At 42.0% G+C, this 17836-nt stretch overlaps 1 protein-coding gene across 1 annotated transcript in view; it reads left to right on the forward strand.

Annotated features, from left to right (window-relative positions):
* The window catches only part of SKI (SKI proto-oncogene), a 118887-nt gene that overhangs the window by 85410 nt on the left and 15641 nt on the right, over nt 1–17836 (forward strand). The gene's annotated exons all lie outside the window — the stretch shown is intronic.

A 17836-nucleotide genomic window follows, 5' to 3' on the forward strand; every position in this document is an offset into this window, starting at 1 on the left:
TTTAATCGCTACTTTGATCTGATTAAATCCTCAGCCACAGAGAAATCAGCTTAGAGAAACATGTCTCCTGTTGAACCTGAGAGCAACGGCAGTTCAGAAAAACAAGCCAAGCCAAATACCATTAGAAAAAAATAAAAGCTTTAGCTCTCACAAATAGTGTGGTGATGTTGTAAATCACATAGCACTGCTTTACAACAGGATATTTCAAGTCTACTGATGGTGGATATCCAAAATGAAAATCACCTAACTATACTGTGGTTTCATCTCCTGTGCAAACAGATTAAACCTGTCCCAAACATAAAATTAAACCTTCTGGATTTTGTTGGGTTTTTTGTTGTCGTGCCTTCCTCTTCTCAATATGGTGTCAGGACTCAGGTATATGTAGGATGGAGAAAGGGGAAGAGTTATCATGCTTTGTCTGGGAGATGGGGATCAAATGAAGTTTTAATCTTCTTTCAATCTGTCTGCCTTCTTATTACACTCAATCTCCTTTCAAGATGTTATTCAAATCCATACATGGGTCTCTTTACTAAGATTATAACACAAGAAGTATCCCGTTAAACAATTCTGATGGCACTCAACAAAAATCCTTAATCTGTGGATCAATATTAAAGCTGTATGGAGGAAAAAAAAGAAGTGGGAAACCCCACTTAGTTAAAACAAGGAATGTTTTTTTCTCCGATACTAGATTTACCCTAATGTTACTTGCTGTGTAGCTTTCAGCAGGCTCTGTGTTCATCCTTACTACTATAGGCAAGGAGCATCTACCACTGACTGCTAATCGTAAATTAAAGTTACTACGTTTTTTTATGTTGTTTCACCTTATCTTTTGAGTCAGCAGGACTACAACAGTTTCATCCTAGAGTGAAAATTAAGACTTGTTTCTCTCCAAACTCACATGAAATAGGAGTCAGGATATGTGAGTCTTAGTTATAAAAAAACTGCAAGAAAAGTCAGTCTTTTCTGCCTGTGTCTTTATCTGAAATTCTGAGGAAGCAACGTTTTGCGGTTCAGTCCTTGTTTACACTCTCACTTTAGCTCTGCTAAGCCAGAACAGTTAGACTATACCTTTATGTAAGGACTGCCATTTTAAAGCTCTTCTGCAAATTAATCAGCTTCACAGCATTCCTGGGTGACAGAAGCATTAGTTTGATCAGTGTTAAGTGACTTGCCCAAGGTCACACAAGTCTGCAGTGTGAGAGGCAGGACAAGAATAATATTTCACTATAGTGTCCAAAATCTTAACAAACCAATTTTTTGACCGGTTTTATTCACTGAACTTTGTGAACCATTTACAAGCCCTGTTAGCCCTCAAGATGCTTGAAGCTCTGTTATACTGTATACAAACAGAATGAGTGTCTCCACCAACCTTTTCCCCTCTCTGTAAAGTTCCTCAGTGATAAGTTGTGCAATGGCAGTATTCCTTCCTGCAGGCAAAGCAGTGGTTTTGACAGGTTTGTTAGTTGTCATGTCTCTGCAGCACGGCATTAGCTTTGCCCTAGGAGAGAAACTCAACAGAGGAGAGGGATCTAAGAAGACTAAATTTCAAGGGACTGTCTCCGCGTTACAGTACCCATTGCTGAAGAGCTTAAAATCTCCAACTGCCGCCTTGGTCAGCTGAAGGTAATGGGAAGAGGTGCATGCGAGTCAGACGCGTAAATACGGGGAAGTTGGGGGTGTCACTTTTTTTTAAATTAGGAAGCTGCAGGGGAGAAAAGGCATGTACAAAACCAAACCTAGATCTTCCTAGAATACAGCCGGCCAGCTATTCTGGGAAGGCAACATCTAACAAAAGATATGAGAAAGGCAAGAAGACAGAGGGCCCCAACCTATTGTTTCCCCTCTTCATTCTAAATAGTCATGACTTCCATGACCTCCTGGCTTGTTCCCTCCAATGAGGATTTCAGGACAGCTGCTACCCTGAACAGCTGAGCCAGGCATTATTTGCCTGGTTTCCCGCAGTTCCTTCCTCCCACTTCAGCAGCAGTAGCAGTTGAAATGATAAACTCCTCTCTCACAAAATTAATCTGTATTCTTTATAAAGGTTTAGGATTCTGTTTGGTATTTCAAATAATTTTTCCTTCCCTCCTCCTGAAATTTGCTGCTTTACCTCCATCCCCTGTTCCCATTGGCAGTATTTTGTTTCTGTACAATAATGGCTCAATCTGTTTCTTATGGAAGTTGACTAAACTTGGCCTCACTGAGAACAGGATTGCAAGTTTGTTGGAGAGCTTAGCAGCGGTGGTGGATTTGCAGTATAGTTCAGTTCTTTTCCATCTTAAGCAGAAGTCTTGCTATCATGATTGGGAGAACCTGCCCAAATTTCTTGGAAAATAATCCTCAAGTCACATGTATGGGAGAGCTTAAATGACTGTGAAGGATTTTTGCCTTAATATGTTCGAGGCCTTTGAAGCTTTTGGCTGTTGCACTAGTTAAGTTTAGTTTTATACGCACCTAAAGGTGCTGGCATGATGAATGACACTGGGATAGAGTGTTTGCGTGGATTTTCATTATTAGTCTGTTACCTGCCACATTTAAGTCAGACTCATGAAGGTTACACAGCAAGTAGACTTCCATGGAGTTGTTTCCTCTGGGGGGGGGGGGGTGGGGGGGGTGTTCATGGCAACACTGTAGAGAGAGAATAAATAAAATCGTCTTCCAGAGCTACAGAAGAGAAGGAATTTCTCTTAGCAAGAAGCAAAATGGTTTTGGTCCTTTTTGGACCATTTTACTACACAGTTGTCTCCCTGGTCTTCATCTTTGTCTCTCTGTAGTAATAATAAATGTGTGTGCAACAAGTGCAGGCATCTAACTGAATGCCTTAGTCTGGTACATGCGGTGCACATACATACTGAATTGTCCAGGAATACACAATAGTATTGCAAAGACCAGCGGCACAGGACCTTGTGCCCAAATTTGTCCTCTTGAAAATGACCGGTAGTTCTCTTCTTCCATCCATCCTTCCTTCCTTCCTTCCTTCCTTCCTTCCTTCCTTCCTTTCAGAAGCACAGGAGCATGTGCCTGAATGCAGATGTTCAACATTTCTCATGCCACCTCACGGATCTAAGCCCTTCATCTATGTTATCACAGTTTCCTGTGCAGGACTCAGCCTATGGTTATTCAGTTCCCTTCTGTGCATGATCCACGCTTGCTTCAGCTTCTGTCATTAGACATTTCCTGTCCCTGTTCTAGATGGACACACACCATCTCTTTCCCTGATTTTTTTTTTCATTTTGTTGCATACTAGATGTATGAAAACAGCATTGAAAGGCAGACCCTGCGAAACTATTTGTGTTACCGAGCAGTTACGTTCCCTTCGCACTGCTCTCATCTTCCTCCTGCTCATACTGATGTTACGGTGTTTGCTTTCACGGAGTGAGGGCTTGATTCAGTCTTTTCCTTGTCCCAAGACTTTTGAGTCAGGCATTTAGTGCTAATTTATACCACAACTTTGGCAAAAATACAGCATGGTTCTGCTCTGCCCAGAATATGGGAGGCCACAAACCTATGCTTATGTAAGGTTTTGCTTGCTTTGTTTTGGCAAGGCTGCTCACGATGGTTTTTAGCTTATAATACTGCTCGAAGTCTTGTGTGTTTCAGTCGCGGCATTATAGGCTTCATTAGAAAAAGTTCAACTCACAACTGGTTTTGAGTCTTCAAGTTTCAGACAAAAGAAGAAAATAAAATATGAGACTTTGAAGCTATCACAACACCAGGGCTGAATTTCAGTTCTGTGTTGATTCCCATGATATGTTTGATGCAGTGTCAGAGACTTGTGATAGCACAATTCCATGAGCAGAAAGGAAGGCAGACGTAGACTGTTACCTTGGAAATCTTGCTTACTTTGCAGTTTGTGAGTCAGTTGTGTTAACAATAAGGAAAAAAAAATCCCATGGTTTAAGAAAAGGAAAGTGGGGGAAGGGAAGTTGGCGTTTATAGCTCCAAACTTTCTCTCAACGCCTTTCTTTGTATTTCTGATCTCAGGCTGCAGTCCAGACTCCATGGTGGTTTGTAATTAAACCCAAATTTTGAAGGTTCTGTGGAGCTCTCGTTGCCTACCAGGTCAAACTGAATCTGGTTTCTATCATGGAATATTTCAGTTCAGTTACCCCTTGAGGAAGTATGGGAACAGACAGTCCATTCATATTGAACAGATGACCGAGGCTTAAAAAAACCCTTTTTGTCTATTAAGCTTATGGCTAAGATATTATGAAAACGGCTTAATAATGTGCCCTAACATTTATACCACGCTATTTTCTTACTTTAATTTTCCAGGCAATTAAAAATAATTGAAAGTTACTGCCAAACCCCCTGAAGATATACTTTTTCTTTCAAATAAGCTTATTTTCATACTTGTGAGGTCACCAGATATTTATTTGACCATCTTTATAGGGGTCAGGCACATTACACACATAGAATGGGGATGTGGAATAGAACTCGCATTGTAACAAGAAAGTGAGAAGAGGAAAAAACCAGTACATGTCATGCCCAGTGGGTGTTCATATTTATTATTTGGGCACAACAAACGTAACTCATTATACATATACCAACTGAGGCCTAAATTCTGCAATTCACTTAAGTACTAGGAGTTAAATCTGTGTTTAAAGCCTATTAATTTTAAATAGATGTGAACAAAAGTTTGAATGTTTTGTCAGATATTAAGGATGAATTGGGGCCAGCAAATACCTTAAGGGGGTTACTGAGCTGAGTAAGGTCCAGTCTTGTGTGGCAGTTGGCTCCAGCGGGCCCGTTGGGACGCTGTTTGCATTCCAACGTCCCGAGGGGTCTCTGTGTATTGAGAAGAAATGCAACGGGGAGGGAAAGCAGGAATTATATTGGTAGATGTAGACTGTATATAGTCAAACCTCTCTAATCTTCTCTCCTATTAATAGAGTTGTAGCAGACAACCCATGTGGCTGCGCAGTCACGCTGCACCGTAATGTTGCTTAGCCAGTTCTCCCCCTAAAGGCTTATAATCTATCACGTTATACAAGAGCTGAAAGCCTTCTTGTAGTGTCCCAGATTTCCCCTTCCTGTCCAGCCCATTCGCCTTTCATTTTTCCCTTCAAATTATCTTTTGCTGCCTCATATGATGTTAAACAAAGTAGGGTTTTTTTGAAATATGGTGTGTGTGTCTCTCTCTACATATTCGCATACATTCTCTGGGCATTTCCTGTTAGGTCTCTTTTCTGTAGTCAAAAGGTGAGTTTATGTTGGAAAAAATGAAAAAAACGGGTGGGCTTTTTATTAACATTTTGTATATTGAATGAGACAATTTGCTAAAGGCTTCTTCTTCAGTATTGGTGTTCATGTTGATTGTCCCAGTATAGGGGATAATATTTTGCATACTTATTTTAATTTTGTTTTGTAATTGTTGCAAATGTTTCTTTTTTCTCAGTGTTACACTAGCCCTTTTGAAGGACAAAAGTCCTTTTCAAAGTGTATCACTCCTGCATGGTCAATGGCCTAGCTAAAATCAGTTCTATTTAGACAAGTCAGTCACTGGAACGCAAAAGGTTCTTCCAAAGCAGCCCCTTCCTGCCAGAGGACTGATTTGCTGCATGGGTTTGCTGGAAAGAGTAAACCAAAGGGCCTTCTCTCATTCCTCCTCCTCTCTCCCCCCCTCCCACTTTCCCCTCTTAAACCACCACACCCCCCCCCCTTAACTCAGCATCTGGTGGAAAGAGCATGTGATGCTTATTTCTAAAGGCAGCAAAAGAAGCTTTGAAAGTCTAAGACTGTAATTGGTTGTCCGCCTTTATCCTTGGAGCTCTGGGGAGGTTTCAGAAGTAATAACTGTTACTTAAAGTAGATGAGCTTCTTGTGGCTTTCTTAGAATTGTAGAGCACGTTAGTTGTCGGGTGCTTAAGGAAGCATCTGCCTGTCTGTAGCTTTCAAAACATTTTGTAAACAAAGAATTTAGGTTTTTCCTGTCTTCTAAATGGATGGTGAGAAGTTAGTCCTCCAAAATTGTGTTCTTACAAAAATGGCCTGCCTTGACTGAAAAGATGTGAAGGAAGAACAAGGTCCTTTTAATGATATTAAATTTGCTCTGTATCTTACTCAAAGTTACTGGCACCTAAAATACCCTTAACTATGGTTACGACTCTTCAGTCAAAATTGTAGTCATCTTTTGATAAAAAGACTCAAGGTGGTAGTTTCCACTAGAACAGGGTGGATAAATGAGGCCTTTCACCATTTTGTTTCACTAGGACTAGGTTTTCCATTGCACTGTCTTTTAACCTTAATAGGATTTGTAACTATTAACCCATGATCAATGTATTGACAGTATACTTTCACCGATATATATTTAAAGCAGTTTTGAGTTTGGAAACTGCACTGTCCATTGGTTAGAACAGAAAATTCAGACTCCCCTCTCCACTTTCCTGGCTCATAAACTGTCTGGTTGCTGAAGTTCATTATGCATTACTTGTTACTTGAGGAAGAACACCGTGCCTGGTAGAGAGCTGATGTTAGTGGAGATCACAAGGGGAATACTTGCCCTTTTATGTAACATTTGAAATTAAAATGAGTTTCTTGGCTGGCAGAGTGGACATGTCTCCACAATACAGGAACTGATGCCTTGGAGAGAGTTTGAAGCTGGAACTCAAGTGCAGTTGCAGCAAGAGAGCCTGGTTTCATTTCAAAGAAAATGTGAGGAGAAAATTTCGTCCGCAAAGGGCTTTTTAATTTCCAGAACCGTGACCCCACAAACAATTCAGCAAAGATTGGGCAAAGCAAATCTGTCCGTAGAGAAAATTTTGATTTTCCTTGATGAATCCGATGGCATAACTTCCCTCAGCTTCAGTTACAACAGGAGCCGAGCCCTCAGTTCCTTCCAACTGCCAAACCTGCTTTCGGTTTTCCTGGAACACCCATGCATGGTGTGTGCAGGCACATATGCCTGCTTCATTTGTTTTCCTCAGGCAGTCACACTCCCCTTCCCTTCATATTGAAGGGGATCGGAGAGTTCCCAGGCAGCTCGTTGCCAATAAAAACGACCAGAGGAAAAGGGGCCGTTCATTCTTCTTAGCCCCTCTGACCAAATTTATACTAGTCTCCATCACTGGCTCTACTCAGGCAGTGGGAAGTGCAAGTTGAACTTTTTTTTGTTTTGGTTTAGTTTAAACCACAGGGCAGGGATTTCTTTTCCAGCTGTAACTTTTAGTTTCCACTGGAAGGGCAAAACAGACTCTTAGCCAGTGGAAAAGAGGCTTCCAGTTGCATCAGCCAAGATCCAAAACGCAAGTACATTGCATAACAAATAATCAGTTATCTTTTCAGATATTTCTTTAAAAGACAAATAAAATCAGAGGAGTACTTTATTTGAGGGATTTAACACTGACATTGAGATAGCTGACAGCCACATTCATACATGGCTTTTACTTTGGTTTTGGCTCTGTGTGGCTTATTTCAGTTTTCCCATCTGTGCAGCGGGTATCATACTATGATGGTTTTGTGCTGCTTATGCTTGCCCATAGCAGAGGGATTTCAACTAGAAGAATCAGAAATGCAGAATCACTTTGAATGGGAAATACTGATTTTGTAGAGCAACTACTAAGGATTCATAGAATTTTGCAACTAAAAGAGTGGCTATTAAAAATTCAATGTTTGTAGAAGATTTGGAGAGTTTAAAGGATTTATAGGATCAGATCTGTATCACAGACTAATTTTATATGGTAGATGTACAAGCAGAACAGTAAAATAAAAGAGTAATTGTTGAGATCAGGGATTAAGCATGTAGTTGAGCATTTTTTCTCAATGCAAGTTTCCAGGTAGCACTAGCTGCATCTTCATGATAACCAAGCTTCGCTAATATTGAACACAGGAAAAAGTTAGCAAGTTGCAGTAAAGTCTACAGTGGCCCAGAAGAATCCCAGAAGGTTTACTGATCTTTGTGAAATAGAAAAGTGGTGAGATTATTTGCATGTTCTCTCCCCATTTCAAAATCGAGTTCTGGATTTGTGGTTTACATGGGAGGTTGTTGCTGGTTTTGCTATACCACAACTTACTAGAAATGCCTTACTGTTTGCTCCTTAGGATAAGTGCAATCATCAGATGTCATCTGGCCTAATTTTTTTTACTAAAAGAATAAAAGGAAAGAAGTGTTGAGACAGGAGAGAAAACTTCTTTCTTTCTTTTATGCTAGCCAAGAAGCTTTGAAAATGGATGATGCCTTACACCAGGGGCTATGTAGAGTGTTCTAGAAAAGAATTTAAATTTGCCTTTACAAAATAAATTCATCAAAGGGTACTCTGTAGGAATATGCCTTATACGGAGATAGTGTCTGAAATAAAATTATCCAGTCCCTTTTCACTTCTTCTGTTGTAAATTTTGGATGTGATTCCATAGAAATTAAAGATTTTTGCACAGATCTGAGGAAAAACTTAAGTTCCCAGTTTTTTAAGATGAACTTCCTATACTACCATATGACTAAGACATTACTTCTTTACATAGCATTCTTTGAGACTAGCTGGGACATTGCATTTACATTGCTGTAGGTGAAGTAAAATCAGGCCTTTGCACAACCAGAAGATCCCCTCTCAGGAAGAGACAAAGCAAATCCTTGTAGGCTCATCACTAGGAAGGGAGAGCAGGTTAGTTCCAGTGAGGTTTTCTTCCCAGCTCCTTTTTATGCCTGTGCATAACAGGCGCTTTCCGAAGTGCTCTCAACTGTGGTTTGTGAAGATTCCCCACAGGTCAGACTTGGGGGACACACTGGCAGCCAGCATGTGTGCTGTGAAGGCAAGAATAGAAAGCAAATACTTCCCGTAATCACACGTCCCAAAATGACAGGGTAAAATGAGTACTTATGCTTCTACCGGAGCAGTGAAAAATGGGAAGATGGAAAGTCTGGACTCCTGCCCAATGAAACCAAAATTGTAAAAAAGAAGAAGAAAACAAATGTTACATACACTCCCTAGAACTGACACTGCAATGTGGTAGGGTTTTTTTCTCTTTTAAATATATACAGTAGACAAGCAGTAAATCTTCTTACAGTTCCGTAGAACAGCATTATTTTTAGCTTTTTTTATTATCAAGACAACCCTTCATAGCTTTCAATCTGTAGCTGAATTTATTTATTTTTTTTAATCCATGGGAAAGTGCAGTCCTTATAAAGACCTCTAATACCTTATTAATCATTTCTGGACCACGTCACAAAGAGGCTTTAGGAAGCAAGTGTTCTATCCATCAGTTGACATCCTTGTGAAGGTTTAAAGGATGCAGATAAAGGGCTTTTTTTCCCCAAGTGAATATACCTATCATTTTGCATTTTTTTAGTTTGATTTTTAACTAGAAATCTGAAAGAAATCTTAAGGCAACCAGAGAAGCACAGAGCGCGCTCCGTTCTCATGTGGTTCATCCTGTTCTGAGAGAGAATCAGGCCTGCAGTTCATAAAAAGCACCATGTAGAGAATTCAGAGTTCAGTTCCCAAGTTCAGGAATTGTGGTCTTGGTAACCTCCAGAAATAGCTTTGAGTACTTGTCACTGGTGAAGGTACATTTCTTCTGAAATGCCATCTCACAAGGCTGTGCGACATAATACCATCATTGTGCCAGTGGGAGCCTGAACCAGTCTTAGGGCTCTGAGGAAAAAAATGACATGGGTGCTACTAGAGGAGGAGTTACCACACAGTGCCGTGACTTCAGTGTGCTTAAAATAAGACTTTGCATCCTTTTCTTCCAAGTAAAAGTAGAAGATAAACCTCATAGCACCCTTTAAAAATGGGTAACTAATATTACCCTTTTTATATCTACAGGTCAACTGAGTTTAAGTAACTGGTCCGTGGTCACACAAGTGAGCAAGTAAAGCCATTTAGAATAGAACCTAAAAGTTCTGTCTTTCAGTTCCCATTTGTATTACTCAATGCACTCTTCATGGAGCGGGAACTGAACTTACATACCCTGATTTCTTAGCAACTGTCTATGCAAATATTTTCTGGAGACTTCCCTAGGGCTCTTCAGGCAATACTAGTAGCATGAAATGCAGAGATTGCGGTGGTTGCCTAGATCTCATTTTCATCACTGAGTAAGAAAAAGCCATCAATTCCTGTAGAAAGATGCTTTCAGAGCTGCTCATACTTAGTTTATTTTATTGAATAGTTGTGCAGGTAATGAGACCAATAATCTCTACAAATTCTTCTTCCCTTGCTGTGCTTCAACTCCCGACGTTTCACTTTTTGTAGTGCCTTTCATGCAAGGAAATGCTAATAAAGTATTAAAAGCTTTGTCCCAGCAGTGGTTAACAGCTAAGTTGCCAAGTCAAATAAGAAGCACTAGCAGCATTCTCATATGCTTCACTTGCAGATGCCATAACTGAATGCAGTGCAGTTGCCTGGAAAGGTAGTTTCAATCTATCTTTTTCACTGTGTATAGGGTTTTTTGGCTATTTGAGAAGTTAGCGTTGGTGAAATAATCTTGGCAAAACCTGGAGAATAAATAGAGCATCTCAGTAGCATGACTCCTCCTGCCTTTTGCTCTGGTACAGCTAATGAGCTTTTGAAAATGCCATCCGTCCTGCCTAAATTCTGATGTAGAGGAACACCTCAGAAGGGTGAGAAAGAGTGTTGACTAAACGCCCACTTGGTCCTTCACTTCCCTGAGTATGTTAAAATGATACTGAGTTTTCCCAATAAGATGTGTACCTGTCCAGTCCATTCCTTGTAACCCAGCAAGGACCGAATGGATGGGTCTGGATGAAGTAGCTAAGAAAAACAAGCCTGTTGTTGGCTCTCATGAATTTGCTAGACATGGCTCTTCACTGCTCCTGCAGACTTTTGGTATCTGTAAATTGAAATAGGTGAAAATCTTCAGGCACTTTTGTAACATTTTTACTGGTATATCTGTAGTGTCAGAGGGCTTTATTCTTGACGCATCTTTTGAAGTAGAACAGGATTAGTGTTAGTTTCCTAGGGGAAGGTAGTGGAAATGATTTGTTTAAGATCTTATAAATCAATCGGTAACAAAACTTGGAGTCACAAGCCCTTTTTCTGTTTGTGTGTTCCACTCCTGTGTCCTCTACAAAATCATCTTTCCTATCCAGTTCACCTACGGAGGAAAGTTTTATTAAGAATAGGTGTTAGGCTAGTCTTTCAGAATTTCCATGGCCTGAGGTGCAGACGTGTTCATGGCCAGCGGGGTCTTTCACCTTTACCGCTCTCTGGAGGACAGTTGCTGGTTAAGGCGTTTGCCTTGACTCCAGATTCCCTTGGAGTAAATGAGTAAATGTGAGCTGAGATGGTCAGGTGCTAGTTTTTAACAGGAAAAACATATGAAATAATAACCAGATAATTTGTAATCAAAGGCTCTCTAAGTTAGCGGGAAGACCCTCCTCGCCCAGTGGACCCTAAGTGAACGGGTACAGACCAGTTGAGCCGGTGGTGCCACACTAGTGCAGCGCAGACTGGATCGTAGCTTTAGCGCTGAATGCCAACATGGGCATTTGATGCTAGTGGTAAAATGTGCTCACTATCAGCTTTTTGCTCTTTCAGTGTATTTTTATCTTCTGATGTCTGACACATTCTGAACCCAAGTAGTCTCTTTCTGGGGTTTCTCCATGCTTATTTCAGACCGGCGTCTGGTCTTGTGGTTTGTGCCCCTAATGAGAAAGCTGCTTAATTTTCACACCCAGACGGAGTATCAGATGAGACAGGAAGCCCCACCCTTTCTCATGGTATAACTGAACTCAGCTGTTTGCAGGAACTAACAGCAGAAGCAATAGCTTGAACAAAATGATAGTATGATACCTATAGATTTACAGCCCCTCTCTTTATTTTTTTTATTTTGCCTACTCTGAGCATACATGCTTTTCTAGCTGTAGTTTTCGATGGAGACGTTTCTGAGTTACACCAGAGTTAGGAATATGAAATTGAGTTCTTCAGCCTCCCAGTATTTTCCCAAATTTATTTTTTTAAGAGATTGAAATACAGATTTCTCTGTGTTGGGATAGCTTAATAGCTTTTGGGCACATTAAATCTTTCATTTCTAAAGATGCCACACAGGATGGTGTGATTTCTGCTGGTATGGTATCCGCATTTCCAGTCCATCTTTAAAAGGATTGGACTGGGCAAAGGGACAGATTCCCCAGCCTCATCAAAGTATGTGCACGGAGCACGCTCTGTCCCTTTAACTGTCTGGCTTCTAGGCAGAGATGAATCAGTAGCCCCATGCAGCGTGGGTCACTGCACCTGCTCCCAGCCTGTCAGATGGTCTCAAAGCTGCAATAATAGCCGCTACAGCACCAGGCTGGCACTGCATCACTGAGTTTGAAGAGCAGAGAAGCCTGGAGTTTTTATTATTTCGCTCACATCCTTCACCACACTTTGTGGAAATGCATTCCCACCTAGCCTGGGAAAGGTTACAAACACACATAAACGTGTGCCGTTACCCTGTTTTGAGAGAGTTCTGTGTTTGCAATTAGGTTTTGGAATTTGATGCCAAACTTAGGCCCAGTTACGGGGAGGTTTTATCAGCAGAGGATAGATCAGCATTTGGAGCATGGGCTGCTTTTCTGAAGGTACATTTCTAATCTAAAAGTTCCACAGGCAAGGAGGCCTCTTGAATATTTGCAACTCCTTTCCCCTAATGTTTTCCATTCTTAACAAGGCAAAAGAAGCCCATGTTTCACTACCACGTGCATCATAGCACAGTAGCTGAGCAACGTAGCAAAACCCGGGTTGACAAAGAGCATGCTGAAGTTTGGAGGATTTTAACAGGGTCCTTGGCGTTTTGCGAACACGGAGTTGCACTGAGTTTTAACTCCGTTCGGTAGTGCTGGTTGGTTTTTTACACAAGATGGAAGTGCGCACATTTGGCAATACACACCTTTACATAGGCTTAGACTGTCAATTGTGTAAGAGTAGTTGCAGTTCCGTTGACTTCACCATTTTGTGGGATTTGGCCTGTAGTAGTGTTCTGTCCTTCCAAAAGGGAGTGCTGTCCTGGTCGTAGTGGTCTTAGCTTATCCCCTAGTGGATAGCTGCTCGCATCACCGAGCGTCGCAAAGTGACAGCAGTCATTGTTTGGTGCAACAGAGCTAAGAATGGGGAGGGAACAAAAGTCATCTACTCAGCCTGGTTACATAGTGTTGGAAATAGAGTAGGGAGAAGAAAGTGAATTACTCCAGGAAATGTGTTTTGGTAGATCCTCAGGCACCAAGAATCACATCCGTGAGCACTCCTAAATCTTAAAATTTCAGAATTTTTTCTGGGCTCATTTTCCATTCTATGTTACGACAGAAAGTAATGTTTAAGTATCATGCTGACCTGGTACTGCTTGGTCTGCTGGTTCTGTTTGTGGTACCGAGCTCTGGGGAAGGCTTGTCTTTTTGAGAAGTAGAGGGTCAAAAATTCTTTCCTCTCAACTCATGATTTATTACCGTAATACTTAATTGAAGTAGAAAATTTGATCAGACATGTCAAATGTGGCCCTGGTTGGCTAGAGGCCAAATTGGGCTGCTTAATTTCAGTTTGCCTTAAAATGGCTGACATCAAAGTTCACGTGCCCAATTTCCCTTTGGAATGTACTTTTAAAAATCTTTTTTTAGTAACTTTATAAATCTTTCTGTATCTGTTTTTTCTCAAAAATAAATTGCTTCAGAAAACAACAGTCCAAAAGCTTAAGTAAATGTTTCATATAGCTCCTCTGGACCCTCTTTGTATCACAAAGTTTCTTACATGTGTGAATTGGAGAAAATGTATATTAACAAATCACTTTGCCCAGCGCAAAGCCTGTTTGACAACAAATTATTAAGTTGCCTGCAATGGAATTAAAACTGAATAGGAAATAAGGAAATATTTATTTCAGTCTACCAGGGTTTGGGTTCAAGATTTTTGGAAGTCATTTATGAAGATGGCAAAAAATTTACATCAGATTTTGAGTACTTCTTTTGCAACTTTATATGTTTCATTATTTGGCAAAGAGAGAAAATGAAATAAAATCATCCATATTTGAGCCAATACCAAGGTTTGCTGGCTGCTGGGGCTGGGTTGGAAGTGTCAGAGTGGGGTATATTGTTGCCTGGAATCTGTCCTAGAGTGGGATGTAATCAGTGAGTCATATGAAGAGAAGATTTTGTGTTCAGTATCTGGTCTTATTCCGCATCTAAGTATCGTCCTATAGCTGTGAGCAAATTTGCTTCTGCCTCTTTCAGCATCAGAAGGCTGCACAAAACAAGAATGCAGTGCATTACTGACCTGCTTTGGATATTTATAGGTGGAAGTTTTGATGAGTTCATGACACAGACGCAGTATTGCTGCGGAGGGGGACAAAAGTGTCTTCAGCAGGATGTCCAAGCAGATAGAAGTACACAAGAGCAAAAATTTAATCAAATGACTACAGATTGTAGTCGGAAACCTTGTTTCATGAGTTTCTGAGATGAACCTCCATTTCCTGATTAATAGCAACATGTAGTGCCTCAGTGTTTCATAGACCAGGTGGGAAACTACTAGAACTTCTACATTTTTGCATTGTTAAAATGGAACCTAAATACAGGGTGGGTTTTTTTAAGCATGTACTGAGAGGCAATTCCTGCCTCAACCAGCAGATCATGTATGTGAACAGAATGGGATAGCGGATGGAAAGAAAACTGGCAGAGGTCATCAGAGCAGTTCAAGAATTATGTTGGCAGCAGTCCTTTTTTGAGTCCAGCTGAAGTGCTTTACCAGTTTAGACAGCACTAGTTTGTTAGGAATACTGGAGTCCTGTGGCAGGAGGTGACTTGAAGTTAGAAAAATCTACACCCCCCATTTCACACCTGCTTTTCTCATTTCCATTTGTGGGGCAGGCAAACCTATTTTTCCCCCATGCACACACCTTGTTTACTGCTTTTTTTTCCTAGCAGCAGCTCATGTTTTCAGATCAATACTGGCTCCTGGCAACAAAAGGTTAAGCATCATTTCCCAGGTCTACTGAAATGTTTTGTGCTCAGAGCACTCTTGATCCTTGGTGTCAGCCTTGATTTAAAGGGGAAAGATGGGGAACAGTGGAGAAAGCTGGAGATGAGATATGATTTTTTCCAAAATGCAAATAAGATAATTTTTTTTGAAATATCTCTCCTCAAACCTTTCTAAAACGTGACGCTTGCTCTCCTTTTCCCAAAGCTGCTTGTTTTTACGCACACCCCATGGTACCGATCCCACTCTGGCTGGTGAGCGTTGTGGCAGAGGGGTTCCGGGCCTGGATGGCCGTCTCCACGCTGCTGAACAGAATGTTCTGCAGACAGCAGAGCACGGATGGTCGGGGGGGGAGGAACGGGTTTCCATGCTGAGTCTTGCCACCTGTTGCCTTTTTCATTCCAAGCCCCCCTTCCTCCCCACCCTCCACCCCAAGTTCCCCTCCCCACACAGCTCACCATCCCCAGTGGATAGGGTTGGGATCAGTAGTCACTTGCCAAATACCTTTCTAATGCTGTCACTAATTCTGCACAGACAGCATCTCCTGAAAGCAAAAACAAATCTTTTCCAATGCATTGTCCTGCATTTTCTACAAGAAGCATTTAGAAATGCCTTTTCTTAGTTGAGTTAGATGGGAGGGACCATGCCATAGCCACCACAAGAGTCAGCCCTAGGGAAGCCTGGAGCTGTGCCCAAAGAATCCTCTGCAAATCCATTGAAGCTGGCATTTGGCACTGGCACGGGCTAATTTTGTACTTGGGGTTACACATATACACACCCGTGTCATTCTTCTTTATCTGCTACATATGGAAAGCTGCCCCAAGCTCAGAGTGCCAGGGAATCATAGAATCATAGAATGGTTTGGGTTGGAAGGGACCTCAAAGATCATCTAGTTCCAACCCCCCTGCCGTGGGTAGGGGCACCCTCCACTAGACCACGCTGCCCAAAGCCCCGTCCAACCTGGCCTTGAACACTGCCAGGGATGGGGCCGCCACAACCGCTCTGGGCAACCTGTGCCAGTGCCTCACCACTCTAACAATAAAGAATTTCTTTCTAACATCTAATCTAAATCGACCCTCCTTCAGCTTGAACCCATTCCCCCTTGTCCTGTCACTGCACTCCCTGATAAACAGTCCCTCCCCATCTTTCCTGTAGGCCCCTTCAGGTACTGGTAAGCCACAATTAGATCTCCCCGGAGCCGCCTTTTCTCCAGGCTGAACAACCCCAACCCTCTCAGCCTGTCCTCATAGGAGAGGTGCTCCATCCCTCCGATCAGCTTCGTGGCCCTCCTCTGGACTCGCTCCAACAGCTCCATGTCTCTCCTGTACTGGGCCCCCCAGAGCTGGACGCAGTACTGCAGGTGGGGTCTCACAAGAGCCGAGTAGAGGGACAGGATCACCTCCCTCGAACTGCTGGTCACGCCTCTTTTGATGCGGCCCAGGACGTGGTTGGCTTTCTGGGCTGCAAGCGCACGCTGCCGGCTCTTGTCGAGCTTCTCATCAATCGATACCCCCAAGTCCTTCTCCTCAGGGCTGCTTTCAACCCATTCCTTGCCCAGCCTATAGCTGTGCTTGGGATTGCGCCGACCCGTGTGCAGGACCTTGCACTTGGCCTTGTGGAACTTCATGCGGTTCGCACGGGCCCACCTCTCCAGCCTGTCAAGGTCCCTCTGGATGGCATCCCTTCCCTCCAGCGTGTCGACCACACCACACAGCTTGGTGAATGTTTCACTAAAACCTCCAGGCTTGGTTTGATTATGTTACTATGCACACTGGGCTGTAGAAGCAGTAAGAGTGGTGCGTGCTGCCAGATGCACTGGCATTAGCTAGACAGTCATCGGCTTGAGCCATAGTTCCACGCTACTGCCCTGCTTCCGTGAAAGTAGTAGACTGTTCATGGACATGAGGTCATAATTTCCTCCTAATTAAGGTGTGCAAAAGGGATGGCATTGCTGTAGTTACATTGCTGTTGGGTTTGCCTGGAAGTCAGTTGGGAGTCTGGAGAAGTGCATTTTAACGATACTGCTTTCGGTTCCTCATGCACTCTTCAATTCAACTCATTTAGAACACAATTTTCAGGAGTGAATAATCATTTGGAGAAGCGGTCTCTGAGTTCCCAATTTAAGACACCTCGAAGGGGGCTGATTTTCAGAACACAAGACATTGGCAAATGAGATCCTTCCTTGCGTTGGCAAATAGACCTGGTTTTGAAGCATTTCAGGCTCTCCAAATGTTGCCATGCCTGTGTTTTACAGACACACCTGTATAAATACTTGTTTGCCCACAAAAATCACGGTAAGGTGTAAGGATGAAAAAATGTAATGCAAATATGAGTGATTACTAGTTATTGCAGCATGGTTGAATGGGAATATGGACAGGTAGAGAGTTCAGAATTGCAAAAAGAAAGAAAAGAAAGAAAAAGGAATAGAAACTGAGGTGGTATGTTTCTTTTATTATTTCTAGTCATAATGCAGCATAAGGTCCAGAACCTTCTCCCTCCCTGCTGATAGACGTGTTTGTACTGGCAAGGCTTCAAGCTGGTATCCCCACTGCACCAGTTAAACCAGTAGTTACCAATTTTTTTGCAAGCCACGCTGGGACTATAGGAATTTTATTCCTTCACAGTGTTGAAGGAAAGGGGTTTTGCTTGCCAAAGGGCTTTCTTATGCTTGAGGATGATTTATGGGCCAAGCTGAGCCACTTGTGGAAAAGGCAAAGCAGCTCTTGGCAGCACCCCCAGAATCCACTGCAGCTGTGGGGTAGTGAAGTCATCGGCATAACAACCACTGCAAACAGAATAACAAAGTCTGTTCTGTTCTCGTTTAAAATAATCTTTCCAGTTCAGCAACCACATTAAACCTTACCTTTCTGCATACAAAAATATTAAAAGGCAGATAGTTCTCTGCAACATGGTGTGAATGTCTCACTTGTATTACTGCCTAT

Source organism: Grus americana, chromosome 21 (assembly GCF_028858705.1).
Source record: "Grus americana isolate bGruAme1 chromosome 21, bGruAme1.mat, whole genome shotgun sequence".
NCBI lineage: Eukaryota > Metazoa > Chordata > Aves > Gruiformes > Gruidae > Grus > Grus americana.